General features: G+C 35.4%; 1 long non-coding RNA gene across 1 annotated transcript; it reads left to right on the forward strand.

Moving 5' to 3' along the window:
• The first annotated feature begins 1,605 nt into the window (after positions 1–1,605).
• LOC127151266 (uncharacterized) lies at positions 1,606–4,167 on the forward strand. The gene is made up of 2 exons (XR_007824111.1): positions 1,606–1,970; positions 3,070–4,167. It is a non-coding gene; the product is annotated as an uncharacterized LOC127151266 (long non-coding RNA).
• Positions 4,168–9,730: the final 5,563 nt, after the last annotated feature.

A 9,730-nucleotide genomic window follows, 5' to 3' on the forward strand; every position in this document is an offset into this window, starting at 1 on the left:
AAAATAGAATAAGACAAAAACCTCAAATTTTCATTAGAAAAAAAACATAAACAAGGAAAATGTGAAATCAGTATAAAATAAAGTCCTATCTCGGGCCCTATCTAGTTTTAAAGAAATAAAATAACCAATAAAGAATGAACTGAAAATGCAATACTAAAATCTAAATCTTGACATAAGCGGAAGCAAGCGTATCCCTATGGCCCGCCACAATCACTTCGGGTCACTCGTTAGCTTGCCCTTGTTCTTACCTCTACCTCTGCCCGAAAAAAAATGCAAATGGAAAGAGTGAGCATAAAAATACTCAGTAAGGGACCCACTACTAGTCCCACTAGATGCCTGTTAACTTCCTATTAGAGTCCTGAAAAGTGGTATCGCTGAACTGGCACGTCCCCAAACACGTACAATCTGTGCCTCCGTAGGAACAAACTGGTATTTGGTGATTCCCAAGGGAACACCTAAGTTGATCGGGCTATGAGTGGTCACGTCGGATCACTCACGTAATGTCTATGTCAATGCAAATGTCAGACTGGTAATCCCGTCAGACTACGTAGTCATAAGTGTGTGCGACCCCATCGGGTCTCTCCATCATGTGTATGACATAATAGTGCTGATCCCGAAGGACACCCATGTGGGTATGACTCTAATAAGAAGCTAACATACACCCTACCCATAGCATGTACACAACATCTTAGCAATCACATCATAACTTATCATAACATGTCATAATTACGTCAAATCATGCTATAACATATCAAACCATAACATATTATATCACGTCATTCTCACCCACAAAACTATGTCATTAGGGCGAAGGCGATAGTGTCGACGTACTAATCACGCTAACCATAGAGTCAACCGGTAAGCACAATTTCAATATCAGTCTCTCTCTCAATAACCTCGAGTTATATACTTAGCTATCAATCATGCGTGGCCATATATTCATACATGCGTCTCTGTAATGTGATTCGAAGGTCTAGTAAGATGATCTATTACCTGAAGATTTGCCTAACGAGTCCTAACCGCAAAGTCACGCTTTCCCAGCAGCGAAGTCCTACTGGTTAGAAACACCAATTTTCATAACTTAATCACCAAACGACCAAGGACTCCAGACATTAAGTTGAAGTAACTAACCCTAGGTTGAGGTTGCAACGCTTGTGTAAACCCGATATTTACTTGGTTTAATTTCTTTAAATGTGGAAAAAAAAGAAAAAGAAAATGGAAATTAAGTGTAAATATATATATATATATATTAAATAGTTTTATTAAATAAATTAAAGAAAAGAAAGAAAAGAAAGGATAAAAAGAAGAAAAGGAGAAGAAAATTTCATTTTTTCTTTTCTTCTTCTTCTTCTCTTCCCTTCACCGCCAAGCATTTTGAAGACAAATTCTCATCCAACTTCCATTCTTTTCCTTCTTCAATTTGAAGAGAACATTTAAGAGAGATTTTGGAAGAAGAAGAGGAATTTTACTAGAATTTTGAGGTTGAAGAAGAGGAGGAGAACTCAAGCAAAGTGTATCCATGGCTGAATTTTAGTTCATTCTGCACATCACTGGTTTTTAATTCGGTTTGAACTCTTCAAAAGGAATTAAGAGGTGAGATTTAAATTTACTGAAAGTTAACTCATTTTCAAACAAACTTTATGAAGAACGTTGGAGCAAATTCGGATATTCATTTGGTGCTTTTTGATGAAGAAAACAGGGTAGTTGGTTTTCACTCGAAATCAGGATGTCTCTGGTTTTTCTTATATTTCAGAGTGTACCGATGGAGTTAGAATCTCTAATTTGTATGGTTGGAAAGCTTATGCAATGTACTACAACTTTCATGAAGAAATTGTAAACCAAAAACGACTAAAAATCAGTTACATTGTAGGGACAAGTTAAAGAGGTCGTGTGCGCGCGATTCTGGAAGTGGTTATGTTTTGAGGGTTATATGTGTTTATGCACGGGGAATCAGATTTATATGTCTTCAGGTAAGTTTTGGAGGATCCCAAAATAAAGATTTTGATATAAAGAACACTCATTTTGGTTAAGTATTGAGAAAGTTATAGTCCTTTGAAGTTTATATTAGAAATCTGGAAATTTTAGAGAATTGTTGAAATAGGATTTTATTTCTTAAGCTTTGTTTTCGTGAGCGTCATCTTTGGTGCGACATGTTATGTATATCTTTAGGAAACCAGAATGTTTAGAGTTTTAATACTCGGTTGGGTTGTTGGTAGGCCGAGAAGAATTAAACCGAGCTTATAGACCAAGGATCTAGCCCAAGACTGTGAGTGACAAAACCAACTTTGAAATATTTTCCATAACTGTTATTATGATTGAATGCGATAAATGTTTATTTACGAAGCCATGAAAGGTATTTGAATTTCATGACTATTTTCAAGTATACATTTGGAGACTAGATTTCTTAAAGAAATTTATTCTAGCACGTAGATATGAAATGTTTGGAAAGTATTTAAACCACAATATTTTAAGCAAAGCATGAATTAGTATGAAGTTTTTTTTAAGAACTACAACTTTCCACGAAAGAGCTGAGTAAAGTTCGAGCTTTGTGTAAAATTTATAAGCAGACATGTTTTAATATTTTAAGATGATTTATGAAATTTTCATTAACTACATGACTGAGATCTTGAGCCTGAGGCTAGAGATTACCGTGTGCACACTGGTTAGATTCTGTTGTTGACGTTGAGTGTACTCCGTAACAACGATGCTGTCGTGAGTGCTGGGCGGGCCCCACTATGACAAAGACGATGGGAGTGTTGGGCGGGCTCCACTACATCGTAGTGCTTGTAAACGTTGTTGTACTAGGTGTACCCTATACAACGTAGATTCATCATGTTAGTTAAAATGCTTCGATATACTTGATATGCCTTGCTAGATTTCAATGATGAACATGCTGAGTATTTAAGGAAGCTATTCTTACTACTACACGTTTACATTTACGACTTGTATAAACAGATTTATATGTGTAAAGCTTTCACGTGCTCTTATCTTTAAATTCATAGTTTTAAACTGAGTCACTCACTGAGCTTCATAGCTCACCCTTTCCAAAATGTTTTACTCATTTTCTAGGTAGAGATCGAGTTCCCGGTGCCTGATAGACTGCCTTAGTCTGCTGAAGCTCCATTATCGATTGCCAGTACGTATTTTGAGTTGGGCATAGAGTCTGTTGTGTTATGATGTATATACACCCTTGTATGTTATAGATACTCCACAGTTTGTATAAGCTTCAGGAGCTGTAGTTGTGTAAATTTTTGTTGGTTATATTTTGATTAAGGTGTCTTTAGGTTTACCCGTGAAATCAGTAAATTTTGAGGTACACTTCATGTATGTGTTTGACTAGCCTAGGATCCGCTGTGTTTTGTTGCATGTATAATAGTTTATATACTAGATTGGCAAGTTCATCATATGAAAGTTTTAAGCAGAGTCGACAGATACATGTATAGAAAAGCGTTGTTCGTCGGCTTCACGCCCGTGTAGGGTGGCTCGAACCGGCGCGACGTGAGTGCGACTCAGCTACGGCGTATACGCAGGCGCGACTCAATGCAGATTGTGTGGGCGCGACCCGATGTGGTCATGCGGGCATGGCTCGATGCAGATTGTGCGGGCGCGGCTCGGGTCGCAGGGCAAGGACTCGAGTCGATCAGCTTCACGCGGTGAAAAGACGCGGGCGCGCAGGTCAGGTTTCGGGTTCGAGCGACAGTTGAGACGGTGGGGCTCGATCTTCCGACGATGCGGCGCTGACCAGGTGATGGCAAACTCTGATGGTCGATGACGGAACAAGGCGACGTTTGGTGGACCGGTGTAGACGATGACAAATCGAGGCAGACTACGGAGGGAGGGAGGTGTGCAGGTCGGGATCTTGGCTTCGACGGACAGTCACGGTCCACTTCCGATGGCGATCATACGAACACAGCGGCGGCTGGTCTTGCGGTTAGAGCTGTGCGATCGGCTAACGGCGGCAGCAGATCTGGCGGTTAGGGTTTTTTTCTCTTTTCTTTCTTGTTTCTTTCTTTCTTTCCTTTCTCAATGAAGGGGATGGTGGTTTGCACGGGTCCCAATAGTCCTTTTAATGAGAAAAATAATAATAATAATATGTTTATTATTATTCTTCCTTTCTCTTTTCCTAATTTAATTAATTAAATCCACTTAATCTCTTTCTTATTTAAACCCAACAATCTCCATTAAAAAAATCAAATTCAACCAATCACCTCAATCTTTTTCCCAAATAAATATCACCATTAGATATTTTCTTGATGTCTAATAAAATCAAATGTTCATAAATCACTAAATTCAAAACATCCAAAATTAAAATAACTACACTTAAGATAATAAGTTAAATTCAAAATCTTGGGGCGTTACTTTAGGCCTTAGACCACTGTACAATATGAACAGATACATTACAAAGAAATATAAAAATGGCAGGTGAAGAGAATGACTTTACAAGTTAGTGGAAATAAAAGTGATGGAATCTTCTCGATTCTGTCCTAAGCTCCCACTCACAGACAGATTGGAGAAGAAGAAGAAAGCTTTTACAAATGACAGAAGGGCTACAACCCTCCACCACTCTTTAGGGTTTGGGCCGATCCATACTGATACCTAACTTCTCTCGAAGCTGACCTCCTTTTTTGGTAGTGAAGAAATCCTTTTATACGCAACTTTCGACGAAAAACTTCTATTCTTCTGAACATGTCAGTGCTGAATGCAGTATTTGTCAAGTCACATCAACTCCAACTACCATTCCTGTCTTCTAGTGAACCTTCCTCGCGTGATAATGTGCCACCTCACCTAGAAATTGTACTTGTCCGACGGAGTCTTCTCACGTAGCTTTTGAGCGAGTTCCTCTGCGATTCACTAGTTTCTTCTTTTGTTCATATCCTATATCAAAACACGAAAAACAGAGTGAAACAAGAATGGAGACTTATGTAAAGTGTATTTCTGAATACTTATGAATTTTCTATAGAAGTTACTCGTTTTGGTCCCATTATTCTACCTAAGAAGCCATAATAACTTGTATTCGTATAAGTTATCAGCTATCGCTTACCAAATACAAGCGATCATGTACAACATTCTTTTTGTAACTAAACGATTATGTACTATGTGTACACAATCGTTTAATTACACAAAGAATGTTGTACAAATTATGTAATTGTTGTATATATAAATTGAAATTTGGAAAGAGTACTTACATCTTCCACCACCCATACGTCTTAATCTTTTGTCTTTGAAGTTTTCCTCCACACTAAGTATGCCTTTTATAAATTTCGATCCACCAATCACATAGAACAGAAACTATAGTAGGTGAAATTTGGAAAGAGTACTTACATCTTCTACCACGCTAAGTATTAATCTAAGTTTCTCAGTACGACCTCCAAAACAAAAACTATAGGCTTGGATACAACTCCAGTAGGTGGTTTGAGTGGTTTAACCTTGAGAATAGATACTACTTCATCAGTGTTTTTAACCTCAACCGGTTTCTCACCAACAGAAGCTTTCTTTCATTTCTGCGCCTCAATATTTGACATTTTTTGCAGTCTCTTTCTCTTGAGGGGTGTTAGTTGTTTGGGGATTTCCTACAACGCATAATATTAGATAACAAACAAACAATTCATGACAAAGGACTACAAAATTTCATATAAACATACTTGTTGAGGTTCTTCATTTACAGCCACAATTGATGGCTAAAGTTTGTGAGTTGTCGAAGTTTGTTCCTCACGTAACATAAATTGATGGTTAATCGATGCTAGGTCTTTGACAATAGTTGATGGTTGTTTTTCACAAAGTGAAAGTGGTTGGTATACCAATGGAACATTTTCAACCATTGCTGGCAGTTCCTTTACTGTTTCAGTACCGGCTATTAGTTTGTTAACCATTTCACGTATATTTAAGAGCAACTTCTTATCTCTGCCATCTATGTAAATATCATTGCTTGACTTCCCTTGATGTGGGGACGATGTTTCTTCTGGTTCCCTACATAGAAAAAAAAAAGAAAAAGAAAAAACACAATTGTTATTTATTTAGAATTTAATCAATTTTAAACAAATTAAAGCAGTAGATAATGAATTAAACACTAACCGTAGATTTTCTAAAGAAGGTTCTTCAAGATATGATCCTTGAACAGATTGAGGCTCATCGATGATATCACAAGTTCTTTTTGAGTTTTACTTGGAGGATCTTCATTATTGTGATGCTCGTCATCCTTGTCCAGATTGTCACGATCAGAATCATAATGACGATTTTTTTGCATGTGATGAATATCATCATTCACTTGATTTTGATTCTGATAAGTAAAGGAAAAGGAAAACAAAACAAATGTTAGCAAACGATTGTGTATAAGTAAGCAAACGATCACGTACAATATCTAAACGACCGTGTGGATAATCAATAAGTTATCGTTTAAGTGAGATAAACGATTGTGTAAGAAAAAATGAACGTTCTTTATTTCTCGTACACAATCGTTTATCTAAACAATTAACAAACAAAACACTTTTTGAAATCAGACTTTACCTAAATCAAACTCTAGAGCATCTGCTTGATTTTCAACAACTCTAATGTATGCTTTTTTATTGTGCCATCCTTCTTACAAATTATGGAAGTTAATGTTGGCACGTCCTTACAAACATCTTTAATCTCATCATTTAGTCATTGGAGCTAGAACGTTTCTTGTTGGTGGTTGGTATGAATATATGTTGGTCAACCACTTTTTGTTCTTCTGTTCTTTGTGGTAATGGTTGCAGAATATAAGCAACCCCGACAACATTTAGATTGGACTGAAGCATTGGAGATGAGGATGATTCCATACTATTCAAGTCATCGTGATTAGATGACCGATTCATATTATCAGTAGGAGTATCAACGTCGCTGCTGTTACAATATACTCTTGACTCACCCTCCTCAATATCCACGTTATCATCCCCTTGAATTTGGCTCTTCATAAAAGCTTTCTCTTGGGGTGATAGCTTCAATTTAGATAGAACAACGATTTGTAATGATATAATAAACTAGTTGTTAATACATTCTTTATCAAAGCTAGTGTTAAACTAAAACTAAAAAAAAAAAATTACTTAGGTAAACAATCGTTCACCACAAGATACATGATTGCATACCATGTGATACACGATGTGCATAAAGGTACATAATCATGTATCAATAATACACGGTCGTGCAACATTTATACACGATAACTCAAAATTTACACTTACTTTTTGTATTATGGAATATAGTGTTGTCCACCATTCTGTAGGATAGAGCTTGTGTATGTTCCTTGGCCAGTTTATCCTTAATAATAGTACTAATCTTATGGACTTGACACGATACAGTGGTAGGAAAGTATTCTTCATAGGTACAACCATTCTAAAAACCATGATCATAGAGTATTTTAGTTATGTGCACGATCTTTTAGAAAACACTAAACCATAAACCCTAAAAGTAAACTGTAAACCCCGAATGACTGTTTAGAATGTATGCACGATCATTTCGACAAGTCCAAACGATCGTTCATACAAATCTAAATGATCATTTAGTCTAGGTTAAGATATCTTTACGTGGCGTAACAGATTGTTTAATCTAAACAGTAACCACATGTGATAAATATATTAAACATGCATGTGTATTTTAGAAGTTAGTGAAAAAAAATGTATTTTTAGCTTATTTTATTTCAAAAATGAAGACGAAAATGTTTAATATATAAGAAGATGAAGCATAACATGATAAAAAAATCAGTCATAACATAATTAATCAACAAAAAATCAGTGTTGCACAAAAATACCTTTGATATTGAAAATAGAAATGGAAACGTTTAACGATTTGAGAGGAAAAATTTAAGAAAATTGGAAACGTTTGAGAGGAAAAGTGAAATGACAGTACGAGTTTGAAATAAAATGAGTGAATATGAAGAAAACAGTAAGAAATTTGGTCTTTTATACCAAAGGGACAAAATCGTCAATTCGCGTGTTTTGAGACTGTCAAAACACTTTTATTAACTTGTCAGCATGTTTTTATAAATGATAGGTGTAGTCTATCATTTAATAACCTAAATGATCATGTAATCATCTACACAATCTTGTAATATATGTTGAACAATAGTGTAGTTAAGTCAAAACGATATTTGATTACATCTAAATGATCTAGTCATTGTATGTAAACAGTAAACCCTAAACGATCTTGTCATTACATGTGTAGACAATTTTCTAATAACATCTAAATGATCCTGTTACTGAACCTAAATAATCCTGTAGTATACCATAAACGATCATTTAGGTAAATTAACGATATAGTAATTAGATCTAAACGATCTCCTAATAACATCAAAACGATAATATTAAATTAATCTAAATGATCGTATTATTATTCTAAGCAATTTGTTATATAGCTTCAATAATCGTGCAGGTAATTAATGATCTTGTAATTACATTTTAACTATCTACTAACTAAATCTAAACGATCTTCCAACTAAACATACACGATCGTGTTATTAAATTTAAACGATTCTACTATACATTCTACACGATAGACAGAGAGAATAATCTGAGACACTAAAATTAAAATTGAAAATAGTTTGTAAGCACAAATATCAGATTTAATAAGAAAGTTACAAACAAGAGAAGCAAGAAACTTACAAATTACTAAAGTATAAAACAAAGAAATGTTCAAAAGTTCAAACCAACATTCTTTGACCTACACATTTAGATATTATTATATGTAGATGTTTTTACATAATATAACTGTAGATTTCCTCAACCCTGGAAGTTTCTGCTATAGTATACTACATTGTTCTCGTATATAGATACCAGTTGAGGTTCTTCATTTACATTTGAAATTGATAGCTGAATTTCGTGAATTGTTGAAGGTTGTTCCTCATGTAACGAAAATTGATAGACCAATGTGCTAACCAACTTTCCGTTCTAGGGGTTCCACATTGGCATTGTATCTAGCCAACCGAGATCCAAATTGGATTTTGAAGAAATTTGTAACAAAGTTGGAGAAATTTGACATAAGTGGTCTTATCGACTCTAAAAGAATCGCCATCAAGCATTCGAAGTAGTTATTTGAAATACATAAGAACAATGAAGATTAATTCCATTTATGATCGCAAACCAACTTTCCATTCCCTTCTATCTGGAAGCTTCTGAATCACGAAACTTGATAACACGATCAAGCTCTTCTGGCTATAATATAACTGTAGATTTCCTAAACCTTGGAAATTTCACTTGTATTATACTAATAACATAACAAGGAACTACACAATTCTCATATATAGATATCAATTGAGGTTCTTCATTTACATTTGAAATTCATGGCTGAACTTGGGTGTTTCTAACATAACAAAAATTGACAGATGACCGAATGTGCTAGCCAAATTTCCATTCCCTTCCATTTGGAAGCTTCAGAATCATGAAACTTGATAACATGATCAAGCTCTACTGGCCATAATATAACTATGGATAACTCTGGAAGTTTCTCCTGTAGTATGTTGCCCTTATACACATGCACAAATGGATTTACCAAGGCTTTGATTTCTTTCAATTAAGCACTTTCCAGTTTAAAAGTTCTGCCAATGGACCAAATCAAAAGGTCCTATCCTTTCTGCAGCCAAACAACGTCGTTATCTTCCTTTGCCAAACCAACTTTCCGTTTCCTTCCATTTGGAAGCTTTAGAATCACGAAACTTGATAAGAGCTTACCATAGTCTTTTACAAACATCTTTGAAATCACCATGACAGTTTCGACAAAG

Source organism: Cucumis melo, chromosome 10, assembly GCF_025177605.1.
Source record: "Cucumis melo cultivar AY chromosome 10, USDA_Cmelo_AY_1.0, whole genome shotgun sequence".
NCBI classification, from domain to species: domain Eukaryota; kingdom Viridiplantae; phylum Streptophyta; class Magnoliopsida; order Cucurbitales; family Cucurbitaceae; genus Cucumis; species Cucumis melo.